Source organism: Triticum aestivum, chromosome 4A (genome assembly GCF_018294505.1).
Source record: "Triticum aestivum cultivar Chinese Spring chromosome 4A, IWGSC CS RefSeq v2.1, whole genome shotgun sequence".
Lineage (NCBI taxonomy): Eukaryota > Viridiplantae > Streptophyta > Magnoliopsida > Poales > Poaceae > Triticum > Triticum aestivum.
Genome location: NC_057803.1, coordinates 57,819,919 through 57,838,673, shown reverse-complemented (window position 1 = coordinate 57,838,673; position 18,755 = coordinate 57,819,919).

Genomic DNA, 18,755 nt, shown 5'->3' with positions numbered 1-18,755 from the left:
GATTATTTTCCATAGTAACTAGTGACAGTAAATTTCAGCACGTAGTAATAATTTTCCCTTACCAATTTCCACTTACCAAGAGCGCTTCACTCCCCAGCAACGGTGCTAGAAAAGAGCCTTGATGACCCACAAGTATAGGGGATCAATTGTAGTCCTTTCGATAAGTAAAAGTGTCAAACCCAACGAGGAGCAGAAGGAAATGACAAGTGTTTTTTAGCAAGGTATTCTCTGCAAGCACTGAAATTATAAGTAATGAGTAGTTTGATAGCAAGATAAATTGTAACAAGCAAGTAACAATAGTAGTAACTAAAGTGCAGCAAGGTAGCCCAATCCTTTCGAGGCAAGGACATGCAAAAATGGTCTCTCATGATAAGCAAAGTGTTCTTGAGGGTACACGGGATTTTCATCTAGTCACTTTCATCATGTTGGTTTGATTTGTGTTCGCTACTTTGATAATTTGATATGTGGGTGCATCGGTGCTTAGGTGATGTTCTTACTTGAACAAACCACCTGCTTATGATTAACCCTCTTGCAAGCATCTGCAACTACGAGAAAAGTATTAAGAATAAATTCTAACCATAGCATTAAACTTTTGGTTCCAAATTAGTCCCTTACAGAATAGCGCATAAACTAGGGTTTAAGCTTCTGTCACTCTCGCAACCCATCATCTAATAACCACTCCACAATGCATTCCCTTAGGCCCAAATATGGTGAAGTGTCATGTAGTCGACGTTCACATGACACCACTAAGGGAATAACAACATACATACCATCAAAGTATCGAACACATATAAAATTCACATGATTACTTGCAACAAGATTTCTCCCGTGACCTCAAGAACAAAAGTAACTACTCACAAATGATAATCATGCTCAAGATCAGAGGGGTATTAAATATCATAATGGATCTGAACATATAATATTCCACCAAATAAACCATATAGTAATCAACTACAAGATGTAATCAACACTACTAGTCACCCACAAGTACCAATCTATAGTCCTGATACAGAGATTGAACACAAGAGATGAACTAGGGTTTGAGAGGAATGGCACCCGCATGGTTTGGGCACGGGTGGAGCCACCCCATACCCTTACCCGTCATCCCAAACCTTATCCATCACCCGTACCCATACCCGTTGACGGGTACTATTTTTTCCCATAGCCATCACCAATCAGGGTAAATGGGTTCCCATGGGTAAAATTACCCAGATTTGCAACACATCAATTTGAGCATTACATAGTCATAAACAACAACTTATAACAATAATTTATAAACAACAACATGTCATGACAACAACACATACTCGTTCGTTGTCTAGCTACTGTGGTGCGGCGGCCTAACATGAATGCAAGATGAGGTCTTTTTAGGGTTGTGGGATTTACATACATATAATATATTTAATATGTGAATAGATAATATATAAGGCCTATTTGTCAGAATATATGCGGGTACATGGGTATGGGTTATACAAAACCATACCCGTACCCATTATATTCGATGGGTATGAAATTTTCCTATCTATGTACCCATGGGTATTTTTTGACCCATACCCTTGACCTAATAGGGGTTTTACCCACATGGTATGCGGGTAATGGGTACCCATTGCCATCCCTAAGAGGAGATGGTGTTGTTGAAGATGTTGATGGAGATTGCCCTCCCCAAGATGGGAGAGTTGTTGGTGATGATCATGACAATGATTTCCCCCTCCGGGAGGGAAGTTCCCCCAGCGGAATCGCTCCGCCAGAGGGCAAAAGTGCTCCAGCCCAAGTTTCGCCTCGAGACGGCGGTGCTTCGTCCCGAAAGTTCTCTCCTCATTTTTTTCTATCTCAAAATGACTTATATACCAGAAGATGGGCACCGAAGGTGGGCTGGGCTGAGCACACCCCACCAGGGAGCACCTAGGGGGCCTGGAGCGCCCTGGTGTCTTGTGCTCACCAAGTGGCCCCCTCCGGTAGTTATTTGCTCCAGTATTTTTCATATATTCCATAAAAATTCCATGTAAAGTTTTAGCTCATTTGGAGTTGTGCAGAATAGGTAGCCCGACGTAGCTTTTTTAGGTCCAGATTTCTAGCTGCCGGAATTCTCCCTATTTGTGTGAACCTTGCATATTATGAGAGAAAAGGCATTAGAATTACTCCAAAAAGCCTTATTATGCATAAAAACATTATAAATAACAGTAGGTAAACATGATGCAAAATGGACATATCACTCGCCGATCTTGCCAATGAAGACATGAATTCCGCCAAAGGGGACCCGGTACCTGTACTCGATTGAGTCGGACTCGGGGCCCCAACCGGCATCGTCGATGTAGATATTACCGTGGCGACTCTTATTCACCTAGCCCATGGCGTATCCTTCGATCCCTGAGAAGTTGCCTTCAAGAACTTGAAACCTCCGTGCTCTGGCCCAAAGTGGGCGCCACCTGTCATGGTTTTGTCACGGTAGATGCCCTTGCGAAAGGACTTAGGTGTGGAGCCATCGCAACGTAGGTTAGCTTGAAGGGGTTAAGCGGGACAAAGGACACAAGGTTTACCCAGGTTCGGCCCCTCACAACTATGTAAAAGCCTACGTCCTGCTTTCGGTTGTATTGCTTGGATATCGATTACAACGAAGCGGAATCGCTTAACCTAGCTATCGATCAGTTGTTTCTTGAGTTAACACGCCGCCGGGTCTCGCCTTTATATACACAAGTCGAGGCTCCGAGGCTTACAAGAGTCTGAGTTGGGTCACACAACGTGACCAGCTGGGTTTCTAAGTCACCTTGCCTTACCAAGCAAGTTGCCATCGGGCGGCTCACACCTCTGGGTCTTGGACCACCGTCAGGCCCGCCTCTTATGAGTCGTCGTCTTCATGTTTTGTCTTCTTGGACCTATTTGGGCCTTCTTCACATTGAGTCGCAAATGGTTTAATCTGGCCCCTCCTGGGCGGGTCACACCTCGGTGTTATATCCCCAACACAACCTAATGTATTTGTTTAAGTACTTTGAATTAACATCTCGTACATGTAACATAAAGTTAGTCCGTAGTTGTCTCTTCTCTCGTTCGCGTTTTTCATCCCTGCAGGTACCTGATAGCCTGCAAGTACACAGGCTTTAGTTGTCGCTTTTCAAGTAAGAGTATCGATCCCATAGGGAGCATAGGAATCAAACTTTTGTCTCTTGGATGGTTTAAATATTATGCATGTAGGTTGTGAGTAACCCAAAGCAGTAGTGTTGTAATTGAAACGATGTAGCAAGCATAAAAGTAAATATTACAATGAAAGTAAATAGGGAGGATTGCAAACGAGAGCCTTGAAACCAATAGGACTAAAGCGTCCCCAGGGTGTCCGGAATCCCCTCTAGTGTGCATCTATAGCGGTGCTAAACCATTGTTGGGGATATCGCTTATCGGGAACTTATCGGTCGCCCTACGATAAGGGGTAAATCGGCCAGTTTATCGGCATATTGATCGATTTATCGCCATATCGGTTGATTTATCGGCCATTTTATCTTATCAGTTAAACCACGATAAGCGATAAATCGGTGGATTTATCGGAATATCGGAAGATATCTTGAACAGTGCCCTAAACACAATGCTACGTAGGGTTCGTAAGCCACTTTGCATGTTTTTATTTGCAGAAAAAGCCGATACAGATACGTCCAAACAAAGTGCAGTTGCATTGAAAGACCTGCTATTAGATATTTCTATTACATTATCACTAACTCGTTGCACGCACGAGGAGAAGTTTCTAATGTGAATGATGAGAATATGCTAATTCTTGGGAAAGCAGTCAACCTAAACGTTGGTTATTCGCCCAAACTAGGGGTTATACTTTTGCTACACCTCGCGCACCAAGCAAATCATGCACAAGGGGAAATCACATGTGGAGGAGCTATCACCATGTTGGCTAACTTACTTGGCCTCAAGTACAACCATCTCCAGCCCATTATCGGTAACAACCTTGTTAACATCCGAGTTCTTTCTAGCACTGGAATGGTAGTAGTTCGTCGTGGTCATCATTGTATTCAAATTCCTGGAGTTAGGTACTTCTTGCCAACTCCTATGACTAAATGTTTGTCCATAGATGATGGCCAATTGTATTATGTGCCATAGGAAGGAGATGCAACTTTTGACCGAGAGGCCTCTGAACCCGAACAAGTTAATGAAGAAGATCCAGACATCGACAAAGAAGAGTAGCATCCTGTGATGGCCTGGCTTATTAGGAATGATAGACTACTCATATCAATAAGGAATTCCTTCTTTTCCGGGAGCCCATTCGGACAGAACTCCAAAGTTAAGCGTGCTCAGCTTGGAGTAGTGTCAGGATGGGTGACCGACCGGGAAGTTGCTCCCGGGTGCGCACGAGTGAGGACAAAGTGCGCAGAAAAGACTAGTATTGATCTGTGGGGCCAGTCTAGATCCCGCCAGGAGTGACGACCACCGGCGGGTATGTCCGGGGCGTTACACATCCCCAAGAAGAGTATCCACAACAAGAAGCCTACACTATTGATACATCTCCAATGTATATACTTTTCCAAACACTTTTGCTCTTGTTTTGCAATCTAATTTGCACGATTTGAATGAAACTAACCCGGACTGATGTTGTTTTCAGCAGAATTACTTTGGTTCTATTTTGTGAAGAAAAAAGGATTTCTGAAATGGATGAAACTTTACAGAGAATTTTTCTGGAATAGATAAAAAATACTGGCACAAAGAACTATCGGAGGGGGACCATCAGGGAGCCACAAGCTCAGGTGGTGCGCCCTTCCCCCTGGGGGCGCCATGCGAGCTTGTGCGCCCCACAAGCCTCCGTTTTACGTAAACCCAATTCCATAAGTATCTTCGTCCCAAGAAAAAAATCAAAGATAAAGTTTCATCGTGTTCTATGATATGGTGTCGCTGCCACCTCCTGTTCTTCGCCCGGAGGCCTGATTTGGAGTCTGGTCGGGACTCCAAAGAGGGGAATTCGTCGTTGTCATCATCAACAACCCTTGTTCAAGAACAACCTCATGATGCTCACTGAAGGAAATATCCCCTAGAGGCAATAATAAAGTTGTTATTTCATATTTCCTTATACCATGATAAATGTTTATTATTCATGCTAGAATTGTATTAACCGAAAACTTGATACATGTGTGGATACATAGACAAAACACTGTGTCCCTAGTAAGCCTCTACTAGACAAGCTCGTTTATCAAAGATGGTTAAGTTTCCTAACCATAGACATGTGTTGTCATTTGATGAACGAGATCACATCATTAGGAGAATGATGTGATGGACAAGACCCATCCGTTAGCTTAGCATATTGATCGTTCAGTTTTATTGCTATTGCTTTCTTCATGTCATATACATATTCCTTTGACTATGAGATTATGCAACTCCCTGATACCGGAGGAATAGCTTGTGTGCTATCAAACATCACAACATAACTGGGTGATTATAAAGATGCTCTACAGGTATCTCCGAAGGTGTTTTTTGGGTTGGCATGGATCGAGATTAGGATTTGTCACTCCGAGTATCGGAGAGGTATCTTTGGACCCTCTCGGTAATGCACATTATAATAAGCCTTTTAAGCAATGTGACTAATGAGTTAGTTGCAAGATGGTGCATTACGGAACGAGTAAAGAGACTTGCCAGTAACGAGATTGAACTGGGTATGAAGATACCGACGATCGAATCTCGGGCAAGTAACATACCGATGACAAAGGGAATAACGTATGTTGTCATTACGGTACGACCTATAAAGATCTTCGTAGAATATGTAGGAACCAATATGAGCATCCAGGTTCCATTGTTGGTTATTGACCGGAGAGGTGTCTCGGTCATGTTTGCATAGTTCTCGAACCCGTAGGGTCTGGACGCTTAACGTTCGATGATGATTTTGTATTATATGAGTTATGTGATTTGGTGACCAAATGTTGTTTGGAGTCCCGGATGAGATCACGGACATGACGAGGAGTTTCAAAATGGTCGAGAGGTAAAGATTCATATATAGGACGATGATATTCGGACACTGGAATTGTTCTTGTTGGGGAACGCAGTAATTATAAAAAAATTCCTACGAACACGCAAGATCTATCTAGGTGATGCATAGCACCGAGAGGGGAGAGGGTTGTCCACGTACCCTCGTAGACCGAAAGCGGAAGCATTATGACAACGTGGTTGATGTAGTCATACGTCTTCACGATCTGACCGATCCTGGCACCGAAGGTACGGCACCTTCGCGATCTGCACACGTTCAGCTCGGTTACATCCCATGAACTCTAGATCCAGCTGAGGTCGAGGGAGAGTTTCGTCGCACGATGGCGTGATGACGGTGATGATGAAGTTACCATCGCAGGGCTTCACCTAAGCACTACTACGATATGACCGAGGTGGAATGTGGAGGGGGGCACCGCACATGGCTAAACAATCAACTTGTGTGTTCTAGGGTGCCCCCTGCCCTGGTATATAAAGGAGCAAGGGGGAGGCCGGCTGGCCCTCCTAGGGCGTGCCCCTAAGTAGGATTCCTACTAGGTATAGGAATCCTATTCCTAGTAGGTTTCCAACAAGGGAAGAGAGGGGGGAAGAAGGAGAGGGAGAGAGGGAGAAGGTAAGGGAGGGGGCGCTGCCCCCTCCTAGTCCAATTTGGACTCCTCAAGGGGGGAGCGGCCAGCCCTAGGGCCCTCTCCTCTCTCTCACACAAGGCCCATGATTGCCCACTACTTCCCCCGGCGAATTCCCGTAACTCTCCGGTACTTCGAAAAATACCCGAATCACTCGGAACCTTTCTGATGTCCGAATATAGCCTTCTAATATATTGATCTTTACGTCTCGACCATTTCTAGACTCCTCGTCATGTCTGTGATCTCATCCGGGACTCCAAACTACCTTCGGTACATCAAAACACATAAACTCATAATATCGATCATCATCGAACGTTAAGCGTGCGGACCCTACAGGTTTGAGAACTATGTAGACATTGCCGAGACTCACTTCTGGTCAGTAACCAATAGCGGAACCTGGATGCTCATATTGGTTCCTACATATTCTACGAAGATCTTTATCGGTCGTACCGTAATGACAACATACGTTATTCCCTTTGTCATCGGTATGTTACTTGCCCGAGATTCGATCGTCGGTATCTTCATACCCAGTTCAATCTCGTTACTGGCAAGTCTCTTTACTCGTTTCGTAATGCACCATCTCGCAACTAACTCATTAGTCACATTGCTTAAAAGGCTTATTATAATGTGCATTACCGAGAGGGTCCAAAGATACCTCTCCGATACTCGGAGTGACAAATCCTAATCTCGATCCATGCCAACCCAAAAAACACCTTCGGAGATACCTGTAGAGCATCTTTATAATCACCCAGTTATGTTGTGATGTTTGATAGCACACTAAGTGTTCCTCCGGTATCAGTGAGTTGCATAATCTCATAGTTGTAGTGTCGTGGAATTGTCACGGCAGATGTCCTAGTGTGAGGACTTAGTCGTGAGGCCAACGCATCTATGTGATAGCTTGAGAGGGGTTGATCAGGACGAGAGATGCAACACACAAGATAAAGAGTTAGACAGCTTCGGTCCCCGGGAAACATCATCTGGTAATAGCCCTACATGTTGTTTGTGGCTAGGTCTCATTATGCTCATGAGGGAGACGCCGTAAATACGGCTCTCCTCTCTTTGTGTCTAGCCTTAATGATTCTTTTTTCTGTCCCTCTTGGGGTGCCCTGCCCCTCCTTATATATGTTGAAGGGGCGGGTTACATGACTGGTCCTATTAGGATAAGGATTACTCTATTACAAGTGGAGTCCTAGTCTTGCTTCCTTTGTAGGATAATATTCCTTATGCCTTTCTTCTTAAGCCGGCCCATCATAACGTGAGCCGGCCTTCTGGGCCTCAGGCTTTGTCATCCATCTGAAACACTCGCCGGGTCACCAATGAGTCTTCAGGCTCGTGAGTCGTCACACCAGTGAACCGCCAGACATGTGAGTCGCCAATCCTCTGGCGGGTTACCAATGAAACGCCAAGTCCGGTCGGGTCATATATCCGGCTGGGTCATACCACGGGGTATATCCCCGACATTAGCCCCCAGTTTAATTTGGAATTATCCATGTTAAACTGGTCTGCAATATAAACACAAGATCAAATTTGACAGGTTGTGATCCGGGTTAAATATTCTTGTAAACCGGCACCTGATCATCCTTAAGTCCTTGTCATTTCCTCCTTCTAGAAAATCCGGGTCAATAGGCTGGGTTCATAATCAACTTTCTTGTTAAAGAAATATTGTAAATAAAGAATCCATTTGAGTCGGTCTTCAATGCTCTGACTTGACAAAAATATTGGTCTTCAAATATTCAACTGATATTCAGCTAGCTTGAAGATGTAGAACTTGTTGATTTATGATTGCCAAAATTGTCGGGTTATAAACAAATGATGTCGGGTCATGTAATTGTTGCTGATGTCGGGTTAATCTTATGATGACGTCGGGTCATAAACTTTGCAGATTTCTCCGATAATAATATAATACATGATTTGCTCAAAACTGAGAATTTGAAGTTATTCCTCCTTTATATGCATATCACCTCTAGCACCCAAGTGTCGGGTTGTCATGCTTGCAGTAACATGGGACTTGTAATTGCCTTATGCTCATAAAAATTTCAACCAGTGTAGCCCCCAAGGGCCAGGTCATTATGCAATAATACGCAGGGACTTTGTAAATATGATCATGTAAAGTTGAGTAGCAACGTGTAGCCCCCAAGGGCCGGCTCGGTAAGATATTACTGAGCTGGGACTTTGTATATTCTTCATTGATAATAACATCATATGATGTAATCTCCACCATGGGGCTTGAACCCACGTCCACATGGTTAAGAGCTTTATACTCTACCAACTGAGTAGTGGATCTTTCAATATAATGGACTGAGGCTTGTGTACCTTGAATTTTTGACAGGAGCAATTGGTAGCCCCCAAGGGCCGGCTCATTACAATGGGATGAGTCGGGTCTTCAATAAGTTGATCAAAAATGACTTTACATTAGCCCCCAAGTGCCATGGTGCATGCTGGCAGTGACATGGGACTTGCATATTTGATGTAATTTCAATTTGAATAATGTAGCCCCCATGTAGCGACCAGACCTCAGACGGTCCAATCACTGTGCTCCGGTGTCATCCCTGGATCAGTAATGCTGACACCACACAGTACTTGAAGGATTTATAACAGAGTAGCAATCACACACTTATTACATCGAGTGTCTCAATAGAGAACTTATTACAATAAATATGGCTTAAGGCCATCTAATAATGATAACAACAGAAGGCTTAGAAGATAAGTGAGTCCATCAACTCCAACGGCATCACTGAGTATAGAACCACAACCTAAAACTCCTTAATCGCCGTCTGAAAAGTCTGCAACATTAACGTTGCAGCCTGAAAACGGGTCAGCACATGGAATATGCTGGCAAGGTAACACATAGAGAGTACTAGAATGAAACAGCTATACTATATTCATATTTGGCTGGTGGAAAGCTCTATGGTTACAGTTTTGCAAAAAGCCAATTTTTCCCTACTGCAAAGGAATAAATTTATTTAACTACCATGGTGGTTGTTAAACATTGAGAATGGTTGACAGCATTCTCAATCCCAATTAAACATCATTAAACAAACCCATCAAACTTAATTTTATAGTAACATGTTGAGATTCACATGATAATCCAAGTACTAGATACTCAAGATGTCCATAACCGGGGACACGACTAACCATGATTAGTTTATACACTCTGCAGAGGTTTGCGCACTTTTCCCCACAAGACTCGATCTCCTCCATTGGATTTCTCGCACTACATGGTGTTTGAGAAACGGATGACCGACACATAGTCTTTCAGAAGCACTAGCACCTTACGATCGGGTAGACCGTACCACCTACATCCCCTACATCTGCTAGTCTACCACTGTAAGAGTTTGCATGACTTAGTCAACTATGCTAGAGCCCATAATAGCTTGTGGCTGCACGAAGTTTCTAGCATGAATAATCTCATGATCCCTTTGAGCCTGGGTGGCGGTCCAAAAGAAAACAGGCAATCCTGGAATACCCAGGTACCTCAATCCACCTAGATGTGTGTTTAAGTTGCCACCTTAAATAAACTATTAATTAACAATCTCACATCTGTCATGGATACACTCACCCAATCCACGTCTACTAGCATAGCATATCAATAGTAAGCAAACGTAGAAGTAACTCCCAAGGTTTGATAACAAACAGGTAATAGGTACTACCTCAACTACTTCCCAAACCCACAATTTAATTAGATCCTAATCATTCAATGTGTAGAGATTGATCTAATACAATAAAACTGGGTAGTAGAAGGTATGATCAAAGTGTTACTTGCCTTGCTGATAATCTGGGAAACCTAGTGATTTGAAGTAACAAGCGGCGCACTCCGGGTACTCTATCGCAAACAAACAAGTATACAATAAGTACTCAACTAATGCACAGGTAAAACTCAAATAAGAGAACTAACCAGAAAGTTCAACTTAAGAACTCCGGTTGGCAAAAAGAATCAAATCGAACGAAGCAACGAAAGACAAATGACAAAAGAAATAGGCTTCGATTACTATTCTGGATCTAGGGCAATTTTTACAGAAACAAAAACTTGTTGAAGTTGGTTAAACAGAAAGAGGGTTTCGAGACGAGACTTCACGCGCTTGAATCGCCTGATTCCGATAAACGAGCGAAAAGTTATACTAAAACAAAAATCGGATCACAAATCGCGATCAGAAATAATCGCGGAAAATCCGAGAAAAAAAAAACAACGAACAAATTAATGAACAAACGTTCGTTAACTGGATCTAAACGATGAACACGTTCACTAAAATGAACGAACGGGCGAACACTCACTAAATAGACTAAACCAAAAATAAAATCGATCTAATAAAAAACGAAATCAAACAAAATAATAAACCGCGGTTTTTTAAAAAAACCGGGCGGTTTTTTCTAAAGAAAACCGCCGGCGACGGCGGCTACCTTGGTCGGCGGGGCGGCTCCGGCGAGCGGGCGAGGCGGCGGCGGGGCAGCTCCAGCGAGCGACGCGGGCGACGGGGCAGCGGCGAGGCGGCGTGGGGCGGCGCGGCGCGGGCGGCGGCAGCAGCGGCGCGGGGCGGCGCGGCAGCGGCGGCGGCGGCGGCGGGGCGGCGGCTAGGGTTAGGGTTAGGGTGCGGGTGGGCTGGTGGGCTGCGACGGGGCTCGAGCGGCGCTATTTAAAGGCTGCCCCGGGCGGAGTCCCACTCGGGTACGGCCCAGAGTCGGTTCGGATTTTTTTAAAATTAATTCCGCGTAGAAAAACAAATAAAAGAAATACTAAACGGACCCCAAAAATCCCGAAATAAATTTTCCCCGACTTATAAAATCAAGCCGCATAGGATGAACATTTATTTGGGGCCTAAATGCAATTTTGAAAAACGCGCATTTTTCCTAAATTCAAATAAAATAGCAAATAAAACCAAATAAAATCTTATTTGATTTTTTTTATCAAATCCTCAATATTTCTTTATTTTGGGAAAGTCATTTTATTCCCTCTCTCATATTTTTGTAATAGAAATTATTGAAGATAAAATAAAATAAATCAAATGATCCTATTTTCAAAATTTGAGACAACTCAAATATGAAAATAACGAAATCCCCAACTCTCTCCGAGGGTCCTTGAGTTGCGAAAAATTTCTAGGATCAACCAAAATGCAATAAATATGATATGCAATGATGATCTAGTGTATAACATTCCAAATGGAAAATTTGGGATGTTACAAACCTACCCCCCTTAAGATGAATCTCGCCCTCGAGATTCGGGTTGGCTAGAAAATAGGTGAGGGTGGTCCTTCAGCAAATCTTCCTCTCGTTCCCAAGTGGCTTCATCCTCCGTGTGGTGGATCCACTGAACTTTGCAAAACTTGATAACCTTGTTGCGGGTGACTCGACTGGCATACTCTAGAATCTTAACTGGTTTCTCCTCATAGATCAAATCACTGTCCAACTGAATTGCTTCCAGTGGTACCGTATCCCTCAGCGGTATGCCAGCCATCTCTGCGTGGCACTTCTTCAACTGGGATACATGAAACACGTCGTGAACTCCTGACAGTCCTTCGGGTAATTCCAACTTGTAGGCTACTTCTCCCATACGTTCCAACACCTTGTATGGGCCTACAAAACGTGGCGCTAGTTTTCCCTTAACTCCAAAGCGCTTAACTCCTCGAAGTGGTGATACTCGAAGATAAACTCGGTCTCCGACTTCGTAACCTGTCTCCTTGCGTTTAGAGTGTGCATAACTCTTCTGCCTGGATTGAGCTACCTTTAGTCTGTCGCGAATTAATTTCACTTTCTGTTTAGATTCCTTTATCAGATCCGGTCCAAACAACTGGCGATCTCCAACTTCATCCCGGAACAATGGGGTCCTGCACCTCCTTCCGTACAAGGCTTCGAAAGGGGCCATCTTCAAACTGGATTGGTAGCTGTTGTTGTAAGAGAACTCTGCATATGGCAAATTCTCATCCTAACTAGATCCGTAATCTAGAGCACAAGCTCTTAGCATATCCTCCAAGATCTGGTTGACTCTCTCAGTCTGTCCATCTATCTATGGGTGGAAAGCTGTGCTAAACTCTAGTCTGGTTCCCAAAGTCTCATGCAACTGATTCCAGAACTTTGAAGTAAACTGGGTTCCTCTATCTGATACAATGCTCCTCGGAACTCCATGCAGACATACGATCCTGGTCATGTATATCTTTGCCAACTTTGCACTGGTATAGGTAGTCTTCACTGGAATGAAATGAGCTACCTTTGTCAAACGATCGACTACAACCCATATCAAGTCGTAGCCTGAACGTGTTCTAGGCAATCCTGTAATAAAATCCATGCCTAGCTTATCCCACTTCCATTCGGGTATCGGCAATGGTTGTAGCAATCCTGCTGGCTTCTGATGCTCTACCTTCACTCTCTGACATACATCACAAACTACTACTTACTCCGCAATATCCTTCTTCATTCCGGTCCACCAGAAAATATCCTTCAAATCCAAATACATCTTGGTATTTCCTGGGTGAATCGAATATGGTGAATCATGGGCCTCTTGCAAAATTAGCTTTCTAATCTCCGGATCATTTGGTACATAGACGTGGTCTTCAAACCATAGGGTATCGTGCTCATCCTCACGAAATCCCTTAGCTTTTCCTTTGCTAATTTTATCCTTAATAGAAGCAATCTCCTTGTCAGTCCTTTGGGCTTCTCTGATTTTATCCATCAATGTAGACTGAATCTCCAATGCTGCTACATAGCCTCTCGGGACTATTTCTAAACATAACTCTCAAAGATTTCCAACTAACTCCCTTGGTAAATCTCCCGTCATTAGGGTGTTGACATGACTCTTACGGCTTAATGCGTCAGCTACTACATTAGCCTTTCCGGGTGATAATGCAATTTCATATCATAATCCTTGATGAGCTCCAACCATCTCCTTTGTTTGAGTTTCAACTCCTTCTGTGTGAAAATATACTTCAAACTCTTATGATCCATATACACCTCACAATGGTTTCCAATCAGAAAATGTCTTCAAGTCTTCAGTGCATCAACTACGGCTGCTAACTCCAAATCATGCGTAGCATAATTCAACTCATGAGGCTTAAGCTGTCGTGAGGCATATGAAACAACTCTCCCTTCCTGCATAAGCATGGCTCCAAGTCCTCGACGTGAAGCGTCGCAATATACCTCATAATCCTTGGTCTGGTCTGGCAAAATCAACACTGGTGAAGTAACCAAGCGTTTCTCCAACTCCTGAAAACTAGCCTCACATTCCTCCGCCCATATGAACTTGGTGTCCTTCCTCAACAACTCCGTCATAGGCTTCGCAATCTTTGAGAAATTCTCAATAAACCTCTGATAGTATCCTACGAGTCCAAGAAAACTCCGAATCTCTCCCACGGTGGTTGGTGCTTCCCACTTGGTCACGGTATCAACTTTTGTGGGATCTACTGTTATACATTCTCCGGACATAACGTGTCCGAGAAATCCAACTTCCTTCAACCAAAACTCACATTTGCTAAACTTGGCATATAATTGGTGTTCTCTGAGCTTTCCAAGAACCAAACGCAAATGTTCCTTATGCTCCTCTTCATTCTTCGAGTAAACCAGGATATCATAAATGAACACTACGACGAACTTATCCAAGAACTCCATAAACACCTTGTTCATCATGTTCATAAAATATGCAGGTGCGGTAGTCAGACCAAATGACATAATGGTATACTCATACAGCCCATACCTAGTGGTAAAAGCCGTCTTGGGTATATCCTGTTCCTGAATCTTCAACTGGTGGTATCCTGATCACAGATCGATCTTGGAAAATACCTTAGCTCCTTGCAATCGATCAAACAGATCATTGATCATCGGTAGTGGGTACTTGTTCTTGATGGTTACTTCATTCAATCCTCGATAATCGACGACCATCCTTAACGATCCATCATTCTTCTCCACTAGAAGTACTGGTGATCCCCAAGGTGAAGAACTTGGGCGAATATAACCTTTATTCAGTAACTCCTTAATTTGCTTCTTAATTTCCACCAAATCCTTTGCAGGCATCCTATATGGTCTCTTTGATATTGGCCCTGTGCCTGGCAATAGCTCAATCAAAAACTCAGTATCTCTCTCCGGTGGCATGCCTGGCAACTCTTCTGGAAATACTTCGGCGAAATCCTTTACTACTGGTACTTCCTCCTGCACAACTCCTGTTAAGCAATTTACTTGAGTCCTTTTTGGCACATGTCGGGATACATACTTGATCCTTCTCCCTTCTAGGGTGGTAAGCAAAATTGACTTACTAGCACATTCAATATTCCCTTCATACTTTGATAACCAATCCATGCCTAATATCACATCCAATCCTTGGGATTCCAATACTATTAGGTCTGAGGGAAAACATAGTTACCAATCCTTAATGGTAACCGATCACACCATAGACTAGCCGTATATTCTGCTCCAGGCGAGGTTACTAACATGGGTGACCTAAGGGCTTGGGTTGGCTGTTTATACTTATCCACAAATCCCTTGGATATGTATGAATGCGATGCACCAGTATCGAAAAGAACGAGTGCAGTAAATGACTTAACCAAAAACTTACCGATTACAGCATCCAGCTGTTCTTCAACCTCCTCCACACTAACGTGGTTCACCTGTCCCCTGTTGAAAGGGTTCGGCTTCTCCCCAGAGCTTCCATTGCCATTTCCATTTTGTGATTCCGGACATTCATTGGCATAATGTCCGGTCTTCTGGCACTTAAAGCAAGTGACTTGGCTCAGGTCTTTCTTGGCTGGGGTTGATGGGTTGGTACGGTTCTGGCCGTTGCTTCCTCCATTACCATTACCATTCCTGGGGCCATTGTGATTGTGCGAGCTACCTCCTCCATGTGTATGCTGAAAATGTCCTCCCGGTCTAGGGGTAAATCGTGGCTTCTGCTGAGCTCCTGAATTGTACTTTTCTTGTGCATACTTCCTCTTGCGATTTTCAATTTGCTGCTGCTTCCCTTCAATCATAAGAGCATGATCTACCAACTCCTGGTAGTTGTTGAAGGTTGCTACCATCAACTGCATGCTCAACTCATCATTCAGTCCTTCCAGAAACTTCTCCTGCTTAGCTGCATCCGTAGCAACGTCATCTGGGGCATAACGTGCTAATTTACTAAAGTCCTCCACATACTGGCCAACTGTCCGTCCTCCTTGGCGCAAGTTGCGAAACTCTCGCTTCTTCAAGGCCATAGCTCCTGCTGAAACATGGGCAGTTCGAAAAGCCTGCTGAAACTGGTCCCATGTGACAGTGTCGACAGGGAAAGTGGCTGTGAAATTCTCCCACCATGATGCTGCGGGTCCTTCAAGCTGATGTGCGGCAAACTTCACCTTCTCCGCATCTATGCATCCTGCTGTGGTCAACTCTCTAGCTGTCTTGCGGAGCCAATCATCTGCTACTATCGGCTCGGTGCTACTGGAAAACACCTGCGGATTCAGCCTAAGAAAACGGGCTAAGTGATCAACAGGTGGTGGTGGTGGTGGTGGTGGTGGGTTGTTGTTGTTGTTCCCCTGATTCTGATTCTGGACTAGCAACTGCATCAATGTGTTCTGCTGCTGGATCAACTGAGTGAGCTCCGGTGGAAAGGTAAATCTGGGGTCACGTCTCGGAGGCATCTGAGGGTTTAGAAAAGATGAGATTTAAGAATAGAGGGGGTCTAAAGAGAAAACACTACCCATATGCACATGAGGCAAAAGCAAACAATTCACTTCATTCAAGCAAACAAGGGCATATAATCGATCTAACTATCGCATAAGTGCTCGGACTACTGTATTTACATGGTGGACTACTACTACTAATGAGGTGGTCTACTAGAAATACTCTTCGGTTGCAGACTCCATGATATCTGCTCCGGCTTCATCAACATAGTCATCATCGCTATCATCTCGATCCGAGTCGGTGTCATCGATGATGATGTAGTCTTCCGGGCGAATCTCCTTGGGTTCTTCGTCTTCATCTACTGGTGTAGGGCCTCCCATAAATATCCCGATCTTCATTGTTAGGTCGGCATTCTTATCCACTAATACTTCAATTTCTTCTTCATAATCTTCACGTGTAGCCTTGAGTTCTTCCTCCAGTTCCTTGATTCTTGTCCTTGCCTTCTTTAGGTCTATCATGTCGGCGCACATCTGGTTCTCCTGACGTCGAATGTGCTGGTTTAATTCCTGGATAAAAGCTGCAATTGATCTATCCTTTCTGGTGCTGATCATCTCCCAGTGCTCATCTCGGCGCCCACAAATCTGGTAGATAGTATCCTTGAGATCATTGTGGTAGACTTCTCCAATGCGTCCCATGGCGATGTGAGCTGCCATGCTCTTTCCTAGACTCCAAGTTGGTGCATCAAAAGAAAACTCTATGGGCTCAGTGACTGGCATGAACGTCCTTCCTGGAACTTGAACTTGAATCATCCAGCGCTCTTCTTCAGGTAAAGTGGCGTTGTAGGTTCCGGTGAAGCTTGGTACTCCTATGTTCAGGTATCTAGTGACTTCCTTCAAGTGACGTCTAAAGGGTGTATCTTCATCCGGTTGCGTGAACTTGTTCCTTGCATCTGCCATCCTAAAGAGTAGAAAAGATGAGAGGTCAGAAGAGAAGAGAGTGAGTAGTGATCTAGGTCTTTAGCTTAGTGGTCATGTCCTACAGTCAGCGTGTGCTCTGATACCATCTTGTAGCGACCAGACCTCAAACGGTCCAATCTCTGTGCTCCGGTGTCATCCCTGGATCAGTAATGCTGACACCACACAGTACTTGAAGGATTTATTACAAAGTAGCAATCACACACTTATTACATCGAGTGTCTCAACAGAGAACTTATTACAATAAATATGGCTTAAGGCTATCTAATAACGATAACAACGGAAGGCTTAGAAGATAAGTGAGTCCATCAACTCCAACGACATCACTGAGTATAGACCACGACCTAAAACTCCTTAATTGTCATCTGAAAAGTCTGCAACATTAATGTTGCAGCCCGAAAATGGGTTAGCACATGGAATAAGCTGGCAAGGTAACACAAAGAGAGTAATGGAATGAAATAGCTATACTATATGCATATTTGGCTGGTGGAAAGCTCTATGGTTACAGTTTTGCGAAAAGCCAATTTTTCCCTACTGCAAAGGAATAAATTTATTTAACTATCATGGTGGTTGTTAAACATTGAGAATGGTTGACAGCATTCTCAATCCCAATTAAACATCATTAAACAAACCCGTCAAACTTAATTTTATAGTAACATGTTGAGATTCACATGATAATCCAAGTACTAGATACTCAAGATGTCCATAACCGGGGACACGGCTAACCATGATTAGTTTATACACTCTGCAGAGGTTTGCGCACTTCTCCCCACAAGACTCGATCTCCTCCGTTGGATTCTCGCACTACATGGTGTTTGAGAAACGGATGACCGAGACAGTCTTTCAGAAGCGCTAGCACATTACGATCGGGTAGACCGTACCACCTACATCCCCTACATCTGCTAGTCTACCACTGTAAGAGTTCGCACGACTTAGTCAACTATGTTAGAGCCCATAATAGCTTGTGGCTGCACACGGAAGTTTCTAGCATTAATAATCTCATGATCCCTTTGAGCCTGGGTGGCGGTCCAAAAGAAAACATGCAATCCTGGAATACCCAGGTACCTCAATCCACCCAGATGTGTGTTTAAGTTGCCACCTTAAATAAACCATTAATTAACAATATCACATCTGTCATGAATACACTCACCCAATCCACGTCTACTAGCATAGGATAGCAATAGTAAGCAAACGTAGAAGTAACTCCCAAGGTTTGATAACAAACAGGTAATAGGTACTACCTCAACTACTTCCCAAACCCACAATTTAATTAGATCCTAATCATGCAATGTGTAGAGATTGATCTAATGCAATAAAACTGGGTAGTAGAAGGTATGATCAAAGTGTTACTTGCCTTGCTGATGATCCGGGAAACCTAGTGATTCAAAGTAACAAGCGGCGCTCTCCGGGTACTCTATCGCAAACAAACAAGCATACAATAAGTACTCAACTAATGCACAGGTAAAACTCAAATAAGAGAACTAACCAGAAAGTTCAACTTAAGAACTCCGGTTGGCAAAAAGAATCAAATCGAACGAGGCAACGGAAGACAAATGGCAAAAGAAATAGGCTTCGATTACTATTGTGGATCTAGGGAAATTTTTACAGAAACAAAAACTTG